The sequence below is a fragment of the Zeugodacus cucurbitae genome, chromosome 3 (genome assembly GCF_028554725.1).
Source record: "Zeugodacus cucurbitae isolate PBARC_wt_2022May chromosome 3, idZeuCucr1.2, whole genome shotgun sequence".
In the NCBI taxonomy this organism is placed as follows: Eukaryota; Metazoa; Arthropoda; class Insecta; order Diptera; family Tephritidae; genus Zeugodacus; species Zeugodacus cucurbitae.
In genome coordinates this window covers 71,702,573-71,715,416 of record NC_071668.1, presented here as the reverse complement: position 1 = coordinate 71,715,416, position 12,844 = coordinate 71,702,573, and positions in this window count along the sequence as shown.

Below are 12,844 nucleotides of genomic sequence, written 5' to 3'. Positions count from 1 at the left end.
AAGAAGGCCTATTTTCAATATTTTTTTCTATGTAAAACATTATTTATTCAAATATTCAAAGAATAATTTCTGAAATTTTCATTAAAAAAATTTAACTCCATTATTGTGACGTCATTTCCGGTGACCCTTAGGAAAAAAGGTACATTCGCTGTTGTAAGCATGATCATCCAAAATGAAAAAAAAAAATAATAATTGTTAAGACCATAAGGGAAGGAAAGACAAAAAAGTAAAAATTGGAATTTTGGTAGACATTTAAAAAAAAAATAAAAATTTCGGTCAAATTTGCTTCACTTTTTGTTTTTTTTTTTAAATAGTTGTAATTGAACAAAAAATCATTCGTTCAAACACGAGTAAATTGTATCTCCAACACCTGTGCAAAATTTCATACATATCGGTTGAGTAGTTTTCGAGAACAACCGACTTTGAAAACACGGTTCCGAGAAAAACTCGTTTAAAGTTTTGAGTACCAATAAAACCTGACTTAGAGCGCAAAGGTTGTATCTCCGAAACTATAATTCGAATCGACTTCAAAATTTAGGATAATGATAATATTCTTGAAACGTTGTAGAAATTAGTAAGCCCCATTATTGAACTCACGAAATCCATGTAACCCCTTTAACTTACATATTGTAAAGTGTACGAATCAGTTGGACTTACAAATTGTGGCATAGTGAAAGTAGGCGTGGTTGTAAATCGTGTTTGTCCATTTTCTAACTACAGCTGTGGGATGTCAGGGAAATGGTTCGTTAAAATTGGTTGAGCAGTTTCTGAGATATGGTTTTTGACTCATAAGTAAGAGTAGCCCTTCTGTACCATCTTTACCATGTATTTTAAGGTTTTTATTGTTTTTTCATTTCTCAATTAAAGCATTTTTAGAAGTTTTGATCATAACCTTTGTATATGAGATAGGCGTGATTATGTTACCTAATTAATTATGTACCTAAAGGAGACAACTCTAGAGAGGTTAATTGATATAGCTTAAGTAGTTTACGAGTACGAGATATATACAAAATTTATTTATTTATGCACTAATTTCTTTAAAAATTTTATAAAACATGTCATGATGCAAATACTGAAAGATATTTTCTAAAATCTGCCTAAATGTAGGCAACGAATCATCGGTATTTTCATATAAATAACATACAGAAATATTATAATACGTTGCCTACATTTTGGATTTTGTGATTGGCGTTGCAACCGTTTAGCCGGTTATAGCCGAATCGACGATAGTGCGCCACCTCTCTCTCTCCTTCGCAGTTCGGCGCCAGTTGGAGATCCCAAGTGTAACCAGGTCGCTCTCCACCTGGTCCCTCCTACGGAGTGGAGGCCTTCCCCTTCCTCGGCTTCCTCCGGCGGGTACTGCATCGAACACTTTCAGGGCTGGAGTGTTTTCGTCCATTCGGACAACATGACCTAGCCAGCGTAGCCGCTGTCTTTTTATTCGCTGAACTATGTTCTGAGGACCATAAATCTTGCGCAGAATTTTCCTCTTGAAAACTCCTTGTGTCGTCTCATCTGATCTTGACATCATCCAAGCTTCTGCACCATAAAGAAGGATGGGAATGATAAGCGTCTTGTAGAGTTTGATTTTGGTTCGTCGAGAGAGGACTTCACTTTTCAATTGCCTACTCAGTCCAAAGTAGCACCTGTTGGCAAGAGTAATTCTGCGCTGGATTTCGAGGCTGACATTGTTCGTGTTGTTGATGCTGGTTCCCAGGTATACGAAATTATCTACGACCTCGAAGTTATGACTGTCCACAGTGACGTGGGAGCCAAGACGCGAGTGCGCTGACTGTTTGTTTGATGACAGGAGATATTTCGTCTTGTCCTCATTCACCTCCAGACCCATTCGCTTCGCCTTCTTATCCATGCGGGAAAAAGCAGAACAAACGGCGCGGTTGTTGCTTCCGATGATATCAATATCATCGGCGTACGCCAGGAGCTGTACACTCTTGGATTAGATTAGACTAATAGCGTCAGGCATTGTTTTTTTACCTACGCGGTTATATGAAGTTAGAACTTTTTTTTTTTGTCTTATTACTTAAATGTAAATATATAGAAATAGAGGTAGACCTGAATTTGTAAGGTCACATCAGTGTGTTAAAAAGCATGTAAAGTAAGAACTGGACTAGCAGTTTTTCTCAAAACTGTATTTTTATAGTCGGTGAGAGCAACTTCTCAGACATGGCTTTACCAATCGGTCTCAAATTTTAACTGATATATTTCTCAGATATTGAACGCAGGATATAATTACTACTTTTTAACATTTTTTAACTAGACGCGATTTTGTCAAAAAGCTATCCTTAATAACAATTCAACTTTTTTTCTCACCGCTCACCGCTATGCGTGTTTTTTGGAGGACATAGTCACATCACGTTACTTCTTGCCATAATGGTGACGAGTAATAGACAAGGAGAAAGAAGGCTCCAGTAAAATTGTTAGTTAAAACACATACTAATAAACACTGAGTCTTATCACGAAGGTGATTTTAACCTCATTTCTTCCTAACCATTAATGGATGAATCTTACAATGGTCTCTGAATAATATTAGGTCTACAACTTTGCTTCCGCCGTTTTTCAATAGATGTCTCTAGGGTCAAGCACTGGTCGATTAAATCGATTTTTTTATATCGATCTTGGACATTTGTGTCAACATAAACCTAAAAAAAATGTTTGTAGAGATCTGTTTGCATTCCAAACTTATTCGCAACTGAAAATTCTCGACATTTGCGGGAAATTTTGCTTTTCTTTTTTAATTCCAAGAAAAGTGCGGCTGAGGCTCATCGACATAACCTGTAACCGTAAAAAAAGCCTTAAATTTACAAAAAAAAAAACGGCGGAAGCAAAGTTGTAGACCTAATTTAATAATTTTTTATTAATAAAATTTTCATTAAACTAATGTGCAGAATTTCCTTGAGGAACGAAATCGGCAATCAATCGATTAAAGAAAGAATCACAAAAAATGGAAAAAGTTCCTCATTGAAAAATTACTCAAATTTTTCCAAAGTGAAAGTACTAAAAATTAATAAATAAGGTTGAGACCTTAATGAATCCATTTAGCGTGCAGCGCCGACGCAACGAAATAAGATCTCAATGCAGTCATTTATTTTTGTATGCATATATCGCCTCGTAAGCTTATGTAGGTGTACAAATGAGCTTACAAGAAAATATTAAGAAACGTGTAATCTTATACCCACACTTGCACATATTGTATATTTGTATATAAAAATTAACATTCACATGCATTCGTATGTACTCGTATATATGTATATGCACACCATATACGCGCCCTAATTAAAGCGCTTCAGAGATCAGGCCACGCTGGCAGGTGGATAATCGAATGTCAGCAGAGCAACGCAACGCAACGAAACGAAACGAATATTGCAGATAGTAAAGACACACACACACACATACAAATATATATATATGATAATAACAGCAACAACAACAACAGGACCGCCGAAGCAGCACAAGTTAAACGTAAGAAAACACAAGCGCAACGGTAATGCGATGATACCGTAAACTGCGACGTTGGCGGCTGCAATGAGAGACAGAAAATGAAATCAGCCAAAACGTAACAGAGCGAAAAGAAATGCAAAACGGTTGGAGGAAATGGCTACAGTAAATAAGCGATATGCTTGCATTGGCAATTGTGTATGAAATAAGATAACAATGCGCAATGTATATATTTATGGATGTCAATAAATGCTGGTTAATTTGCAGTCGCACACCCATGAAGAAATAAAAAAAAATTTATAATATTAAGACGACACCAATACATGACAGGCAACGCGATATTAATTTAAAATTATTGCTTGTTCAATGCAATTTTTCTTAATATGCCAACGAATGGAAGGTGACGCGTAAAGAGTGTGTAAAGATAGAGACAATAAATGAGGGAATAAAAAGATATTTTATTATCTGCATTACCGTTAAATTTTGCTGCAACTTCTTGGATGCAATTCGCTTTTTCGATGCTATTTTTAGTTGATGGAAAGGTTGAAGAAAAACTGAGCTATAAAAAATATTATGCATATGAAAATATTATGCGTATATTTTATTGCTCAAAATTATTATTAATATTTATTATTATGAAGAAATTTAAATTTTCGATAAAAATCTTTTTTTTTTTTAAGTTACTCATACGCCCTGGTACCATATTAAATTTTACTCAGCTATATCAGAAACACTTCTCCGACCTGCTGAATGGCAGTGAAAGTACAACACTAGGAGATGGCGAACCCGATTTCCCAATCGATGACGATGGAACAGATGTTCCATTACCCGACCATGAAGAAATTCGAATAGCAATTACTGGCCTGAAGAACAACAAAGCGGGGCCGATAGATTACCGGCTGAGCTATTCAAATACGGCGGCGAAGAGCTGATAAGGTGCATGCATCAGCTTCTTTGCAGAATATGGTCGGAAGAAAGCATGCCTGGCGATTGGAATCTCAGTATACTCTGCCCAATACACAAAAAAGGAGACCCCACAATTTGCGCCAACCAGCCCACCGTCAACAAACTGAATGGACCTTATCAGTGTGGCTTTAGACCTGGAAAGTCCACCATGGACCAGATATTCACCATGCGCCAAATCTTGGAGAAGACCCGTGAAAAGAGGATCGACACACACCACCTTTTTGTCGATTTTAAAGCTGCTTTCGACAGCACGAAGAGGAGCTGCCTTTACGCCGCGATATCTTAATTTGGTATCCCCGCAAAACTAATACGGCTATGTAAGTTGACTTTGAGCTACACCAAAAGCTCCGTCATGATTGGGAAGGACCTCTCCGAGCCGTTCGATACCAAACAAGGTAACTCACTATCGTGTGACTTCTTTAACCTGATGTTGGAAAAACGTATACGAGCTGCAGAGCTAAATAGAGAAGGTACAATCTTCTATAAGAGTGTACAGCTGCTGGAGTACGCCGATGATATCGATATCATCGGAAGCAATAACCGCGCCGTTTGTTCTGCTGTTTCTCGCATGGATAAGAAGATGAAGCGAATGGGTCTGGAGGTGAATGAGGACAAGACGAAATATCTCCTGTCGTCAAACAAACAGTCGGCGCATTCGCGTCTTGGCTCCCACGTCACTGTTGACAGTCATAACTTCGAAGTCGTAGATAATTTCGTATACCTGGGAACCAATATCAACAACACGAACAATGTCAGCCTCAAAATCCAGCGCAGAATAACTCTTGCCAACAGGTGCTACTTTGGACTGAGTAGGCAATTGAACAGTAAAGTCCTCTCTCGACGAACCAAAATCTAGCTCTACAAGTCACTTATCATTCCCGTCCTGCTTTACGGTGCAGAAGCTTGGACGATGTCAACATCAGATGACACGACACTAGGAGTTTTCGAGAGGAAAATTCTGCGCAAGATTTATGGTCCTCAGACGATGGAACGAACGATAGTCCTGCGAATAAAAAGACAGCGGCTATGCTGGCTAGGCCATGTTGTCCGAATGGACGAAAACACTCCAGCTCTGAAAGTGTTCGATGCAGTACCCGCCGGAGGAAGCCGAGGAAGGGGAAGGCCTCCACTCCGTTGGAGGGACCAGGTGGAGAGCGACCTGGTTACAATTGGAATCTCCAACTGGCGCCGAACTGCGAAGGAAATAGAGAAGTGGCGCTCTATCATCGATTCGGCTATAACCGGCTAAACGGTTCAACGCCAATTACATACATACATAGATAACAGAGAATACTGAGATATAAAGAAAAATGTTTTCAATAAATTTTATTATTCGAAATTATTTATAATTTTTTGATTGTGTGAGTAGACGTTTAATATTCCGATGAATTATGAATTTTTCGCAAAAATAGTTGCTCATACGCCCAGGTGCTATATTAAAATTTGTTCAAATTTTTTGTTAATGGAAGCATTAAATGGAAACTGAGATATAAAAAATGCGTTACAAATGTTTTATTATTCAAAATTATGAAAAACATTTTAATTGTGTATTAATTTTTGAAAGGAACTTGAAAATTGCTAAAAATTGTTACTCATACGCCCAGGAGCCAAGATACTTGTTATAAAATGAATACACAAACTCACAGTAATTGCAATGGGGACATACTGGCGGCAAGGTAAATGATGGTTCAAGCAAGAATTATATAGCGAATTTCATATTTTATAAAATCCACTAAGATTTGAACCCACAACCCATTGCCTGGCAGTCACGCGCTCATCCACTATAAATATATATGAAAATTGTAAAAAAAATCACTAAACTCTAACAACCACAAATGCAAATAACAGCTTCTCAAACAAACAACACAAATGAAGTTAACAAAATTGCGCCGCAAACCGTCGGAAATATTGCCAAGAGTAAACTAAAAGTTCAAAGCACCGTTATGTTTATTTGCTTAGGCGCTTGCAATTCGGCATACTGCCTGAGTAAGCGAATTGAGGCCACAGTAAATTAACAATGCTGCGTAAAGTTTCTTCACCTTTCAACGCACTTTCGGTAAACACACGAGTTCACGTCGTTGCGCCAAACAATAATGCAATTTACTCACTTTGACAGATTCTGTTTGTTTGTGTTGCGAATGAGCACGCAGTTGTGCGCATTAACATATTTATATAACTATGAATATCTTGTGCGTACATGCATATAACTGTGTATACACGTGTGAGTATTGGATGCCATGTGTTTGTATAAGTGCCTTGGCGAAGGGACAAAAAAATATGCGGTTGTAGCAATCAGCGCGGCGTTTAACACAAATAAAACTGTGGACGTGTAATGAATTGTAATAATTTTGAAAATTACATGTTTTCAAAAGAATATTTGTAGGCAAAGGTTTCCTACAAAAAAATATTCGTTATATAAAAAAATTCTTCCAAAAGTTGAGTATCGGCAATCTGCTTGTGTATAAAAGCTTTTTTAATGTGAAATTGAATACAGCGCCACCTATCGGATTCAGATTTTCAGTCATAAAATCGAATTTAATTTTTCACAGTCATTATGTAAACAAAAAATGTTAAAAATATTTTATAAGCAAAGCCACTGAAAATAAATTTTACGAAGTTATTGAGTATTTATATTCCTAACTTATTCGTTAAACTCCACCTATATTGATTTGCAGTATAAATTGTAAAAAGAAATATGATTACTTATACAAAAACATTCATGAAGTAAACAATGTCTTCCCAAAGTTGAATATCAATTGTCAGTTTACATATAAAAGCTTTCTTAAGTGAAATTGAAGTCAGCGCCACCTATCGGGTTAATATTTTCACTATTTTTCAAGCATATCCTTTCTTTTTACTACTCATTATGAAAGAGAAAGAAAACTCGAAGGAGCTAGTGGAATTATATCAGTACTCAGTGGCGGATCCACGGGGAAATGTTTTTGGTGTTAAAACACCCCCTAAACTCAGAGAAAAATATATGTTTGTTGATATGGGGTTGGATTGAGGTTATTGATAAAAAAAATCACATCAAATTATAAGCAATTATAATAAGTTACAAGATTTTTGTTGTTATTCATATAATTCGAACTTTCTCTACATTTGTACAAGGATTAATTGTGGATTACACGGGATCTCACATTCCATGTTATATTTTACTTGGTTTTTGAAACAAATCCTCTAGTATTTCATCAACTGACAGATCAGAATCCCTATGAATATTCATTCATGCTAGACTATTAAGCCTATCTTGACCTGTCGTATTTCGTAAATAGGTTTTAATTCTCTTTAAACTTGAAAAACTTCTTTCCGGTGATGCTATTGAAACAGGCAATAACGCCAATATGCGTAAAATCTTGAAAACATTCCCAAAAGACGTTTTGTTCACTGCTCCTAAAGCTTCGAGAGCCTTCAGAAAATGCTTGCCTGAAGTTCGCTGTTTCCACAATTTCACCTCCGCAAGAAAGTTTTGTTCTGAACAGTTGATCACCCTTTCATAAAAAGAAAATATTTCTCGAGCTTTTTCAGCGTCAAATTCGTACTTTGAGAAAAATACACAAAAAAAAAACAAAAACAAAACGTGTCCTACAATAACTGAATTTTCGCGAGGGAACTGCTATATAAAACTTTTCGTAAGCCCCCCCCCAAAAAAAATTTTCTGGATCCGCCACTGTCAGTACTTACATTCTGCTAAGCAATTATTATTAAGGATTAATGATGTTTTGGGGTATGGTACTATATCACTTCGAGCTGCGGAGGAATGATTTCGACGATTGAGAGCGGAGAAAAACCCCGAAAGAACTGTGACGAGATCAAATCATGGAAAACATCGAGTTAGACCGTCGTGTGACATCTCGTGACATCGCCTAGGAGATGGGAGTTAGCCACCAAACCAATTTAAACCATCTGACTTGTCAGAAGCTGCGTGAGCTCGGATGGAAGGCTTTATCGCATCCACCATATAGCCCGGGCATAGCGCCAAGTGATTACCACCTGTTCCTGTCCATGGCGAACGCCCTTGGTGGTGTAAACTGAACTCAAAAGGGGCTTGTGAAAAGTGGCTGTCCGAGTTCTTCGCAAACAAGGAGGGGGCTTCTACGAGGGGGGTATTATGAAGTTGCCGTCTAGATGGAAACAGATTATCGAACGAAACAGCGCTTATTTGAACTACATAAATCCGATCACTGTAATAATATTTATAAAGCATTTCATAAAGAGCACAAAAGTGGAAGGGAAATATTTGCCAACCTAAAGTCATCTTGATTCTGGATTCAGATTTTCAGTCAATTATTGCGAAAAGTATATTTTCCTTAAAATAACCATAAAATGTGGTTCAGCTGCGTATTAAATGGCCTTAAGCACTTACATCTGCATAATTGTTCCATCAATAAGTAGTTTTCTTGCCTTTAACCTAAGTTACATATTCCAAGCATTTATTTTTCTAAGTTTATTTAGGCAAGTATTAAATTTAGGCTTAAAGGCATTTATTGGCCTAGATTTTATAAATATTTCTGTTCGTGTGCATTGTGTATCATATATTAAGGTTAAATTTGTTATTTTTATTAGTAAAATGATGGAATACACTTATTGGCTTCCCGTCATTTTATTTATATTTCTAACATCATCTATTTCACGGAATCAATCACTTTTTATAGAGATTCATTTTACTAAAATAATGTAAAATATCATGAAAATACATTTCACTAAAATAATAATTTATAATATATAAGTCATATTAACAAATTAGAAAATTGTTTGCTTGTTCTTCCATCTCATATAGCATTATTAAATCAGCTAAGCAACTATAGAACGAAATTACAATTATACTTCATAGCATAATATCTCTGATTCACTCTCGTGCAACTCATCTCAACTCAAAATCAGTCCTTATCCACACTAACCTTTGGAATTTACCGCCACCTTCTCTTTTCCCCGCCACCATTGTCATTACCATCAATTCACTAACTGTTTTTTTATAGTCAAGTCGCCCACCTGCCATCGTTATGCTGCATTGCCGCTCATTTGCAATTCAACGAAAAATAGTTTGCAATTTTAACTCGCGCGTTTTAAGTTTTATTTGCGTCACATTTACTTTGCAAATTCTTATTTACTTAACTGACAAATAGTTTTTGTGGTATTTTCATATTTTATTTACGCGCTACTGTGCTGTGACAGCTGCGTTTTGACAGTATTTACAGTTATAGCTTATACGAAAATAATATTAATAATAATAATAGCATTGATTTACATAAGTTCAATTAATTTTTTCTAGTTGAAGAGCAGGTGTAAGACTAAATAGAATTTGTATAGCATTAAATATATTTTTAGGGTGTAGATGACAAGTGGAGTTGATAATTAATATCGGTAAAAAATAAAATCGGGCTTTTAGTATTTAAAGTAAATTAAAAAATAATAATTTTAGATTGGAAAGAAGAGAGAAAATCAAAATTAATGATTTGGAATTAGTTTTAGGTTTAGTTCACACAAAAAAAATATGGCAACTGCGTAAAAGCGTTTCCGCACTGGAGTTAATTAATCAATTAACCAGTCTTTGCTCAATTAGAGCGCTAATTTAGATCGATTTACCATGCAAAATAAAAATTTCATTTCTCTACATTAATGTTTAATCGAAGTAGACTCGAGTTGGATAGTTGGAGTTGCAACTCTGCGAGCTGTTGTCCAAGCTGTAAATTTGGCTGTTTTTATTGATAAAATAGCAGTAATGCAACTATACGTTAGATGTCGCTGCTGGAAATAATGGTTGTGGTTGTTGATAAAATAGTAATCAACTTCTTATGAACAGCAAAAACAAAAATGCCGGCAGTGCGAGTGGTAAAAATTTGTTTCACAATTATAATCTTAATGTATTAAATTAATTTGGCTGTGCGAAAAGGCTATAACTAAAAACATTAATTATAAGTGGCCTACACTTAGGCGCAATAAAAACTTTAAGAACTGAATTAGGCATAAAATTGTTAAAATTAGATTTTTAATCAAAATTGTTTTTTATGATATGAATAATTTTATAAATTCTCGGCAAACTCTTTTTTCTACTCCATTAATACAGCTTGTAAAAATTTATTTCAACTTTTCTGTTTTCTCATTGTTTTTTTTTTTTGTTTTTTTTGGATTCATGAACTGTAAGAGCGGATGAGATACGTACATATCTGAAGCTTAATTACTGTTGATAATTTATTTGAGAACGTTATTTAAGGTCTACATAAAAGGTCTACATCTAACATGTGTCGAAATGGAACATGCAACTGACACAGAATATTATAGAGCTCTTTACTCATAAAAAAATCTGGAATTTGAACAATGCACCTAATTGTAGGCAACGTATTTTGATTTCATGCAATAAATTAAACATTAGACCGATGTTCAAGTTAGTAAATATAAAAGCAGCAGGAGGAGTAAATAATTTTTAAAACAATGGTTAAATAACACAAATAAAAATTAGTTAGGATTAAATCTAATAATTTTTTTTAACGAAATTTTGAATGGTATTAATTTACTTATTTGGGATCATTAAGGGGTTTCGTGGGTTCAAAAAATATTTGTATACTCTCGCAACAAAGTTGCTAGAGAGTATTATAGTTTTGTTCACATAACGGTTGTTTGTAACACCCAAAACTAAACGAGTTAGATATAGGGTTATATATACCAAAGTGATCAGGGAGAAGAGTGGAGTTCAAATCCGGATGTCTGTCTGTCCGTCCGTCTGTCCGTCTGTCCGTGCAAGCTGGAACTTGAGTAAAAATTAAGATATCTTGATGAAACTTGGCACACTTATTTCTTGGCACCATGGGATTCCATGCTTTCGAAAATGAAATATCGTACCACTGTCACGCTCACAAAATGGCGAAAACCGAAAACACATAAAGTACCATAACTAAGCCATAAATAAAGCTATGGAAAAATAAATTTGGTATGAAGGATCGCACTATGAAGGGGCATATTTGGATGTAATTTTTTTGGGGCGGTGGGCGTGGCCCCGCCCCCAAATAGGCTTTTTATACCTATCTCGGAAACCAATAAAGCTATATAAACCAAACTTTCTGCACTCGTTTGTTTTAGCCATTTCTTAATACAGTCCAAAAATGAAAGAAATTGGATAATAACCACGCCCACCTCCCATACAAAGGTTAGGTTGAAAATTACTAAAAGTGGGTTAACTCACTAACGAATAACGTCAGAAACACTAAATTTCACATAAGAAATGGCAGATGGAAGCTGCACTCAAATTTTTTTACAAAATGGAAAATGGGCGTGGCGTCGTCCACTTATGGGTCAAAAACCATATCACAGGAACTACTCGACCGATTTCAATGAAACTTGGTTTGTAATAGTGTCCTTACATCCCAATGATATGTTGTGAAAATAGACCAAATCGCTTCACAACCACGCCTACTTCCTATATACCAGAACTTTGAAGTGGATCTGAATCGTTTACATTACAATATATAAAGTAAGCACTAGTGAAGATATCGGTGCAGAACTTTGCACAAATACTACGTTTATGGTGTGGCAGCCACATTCTAAAAATCGCCGAAATTGGATCACAGGTTTTCAAGGCCCCATATATCGAACATGAGGGCCTCAGTGCTTCTAACCTAATATTAGGGTTTCCAACTTTCAATGGACTTTATACAATATATATGACGAATATGTGCGTCAAATTGTGTATTATATAATATTAATAAAGTTAAATAAATAAATTGCGAGAGTATAAAATGTTCGGTTACACCCGAACTTAGCCCTTCCTTACTTGATTTTTTTTTTGTTGTTTGGCTTATTAATTTCTAAAACAATTAAGCTTATTCTATTCAAGAATATTATCCTAAATTTTCAAGTCGATCCGAATAAAAGTTTCGGAGATACAGAAAGCACTTATTTTTGTTCTCTTCATTTTGGATGATCCTGTCAGAAGTTTTGCTGACAAAGCGGATGCACCTTTTTTGAACGTCGAAAATGGCGTCACAAACGAGAAGTATTAATAATTTTTTTTGAAAATTTCGGAAATTATTCTTTAAATATGTATCTATAAGACAGAAAAAAGCCTTAATTAAATAAATAATTTTTTACTTAAAAAAAAAAAAAATATTGAAAATATCCTTCTTTTTACTCGACAAAACCCATGTAACCCCCTAACAGATGGAAATAAAATAATTTAAATATTCTGAATAAATGAAGGAAAACCCCATTCAAAGTATAATTAAGGATTAACCACGAGCAGGTTTGCGACAATGTTGATAATTGTAGAATGCGCCCGAATGTAGGCAACAGATTTTGATTTCATTGGAGTTATGCAAGAAAACAACATTTGGAGCACTGTTTAAGTAAGCAAGTGAAGAAAGATTAAGGAAACTAAACTATTCTCAATACATTAGTTATATAAACCAAATAAAAATTCACTTTCAAC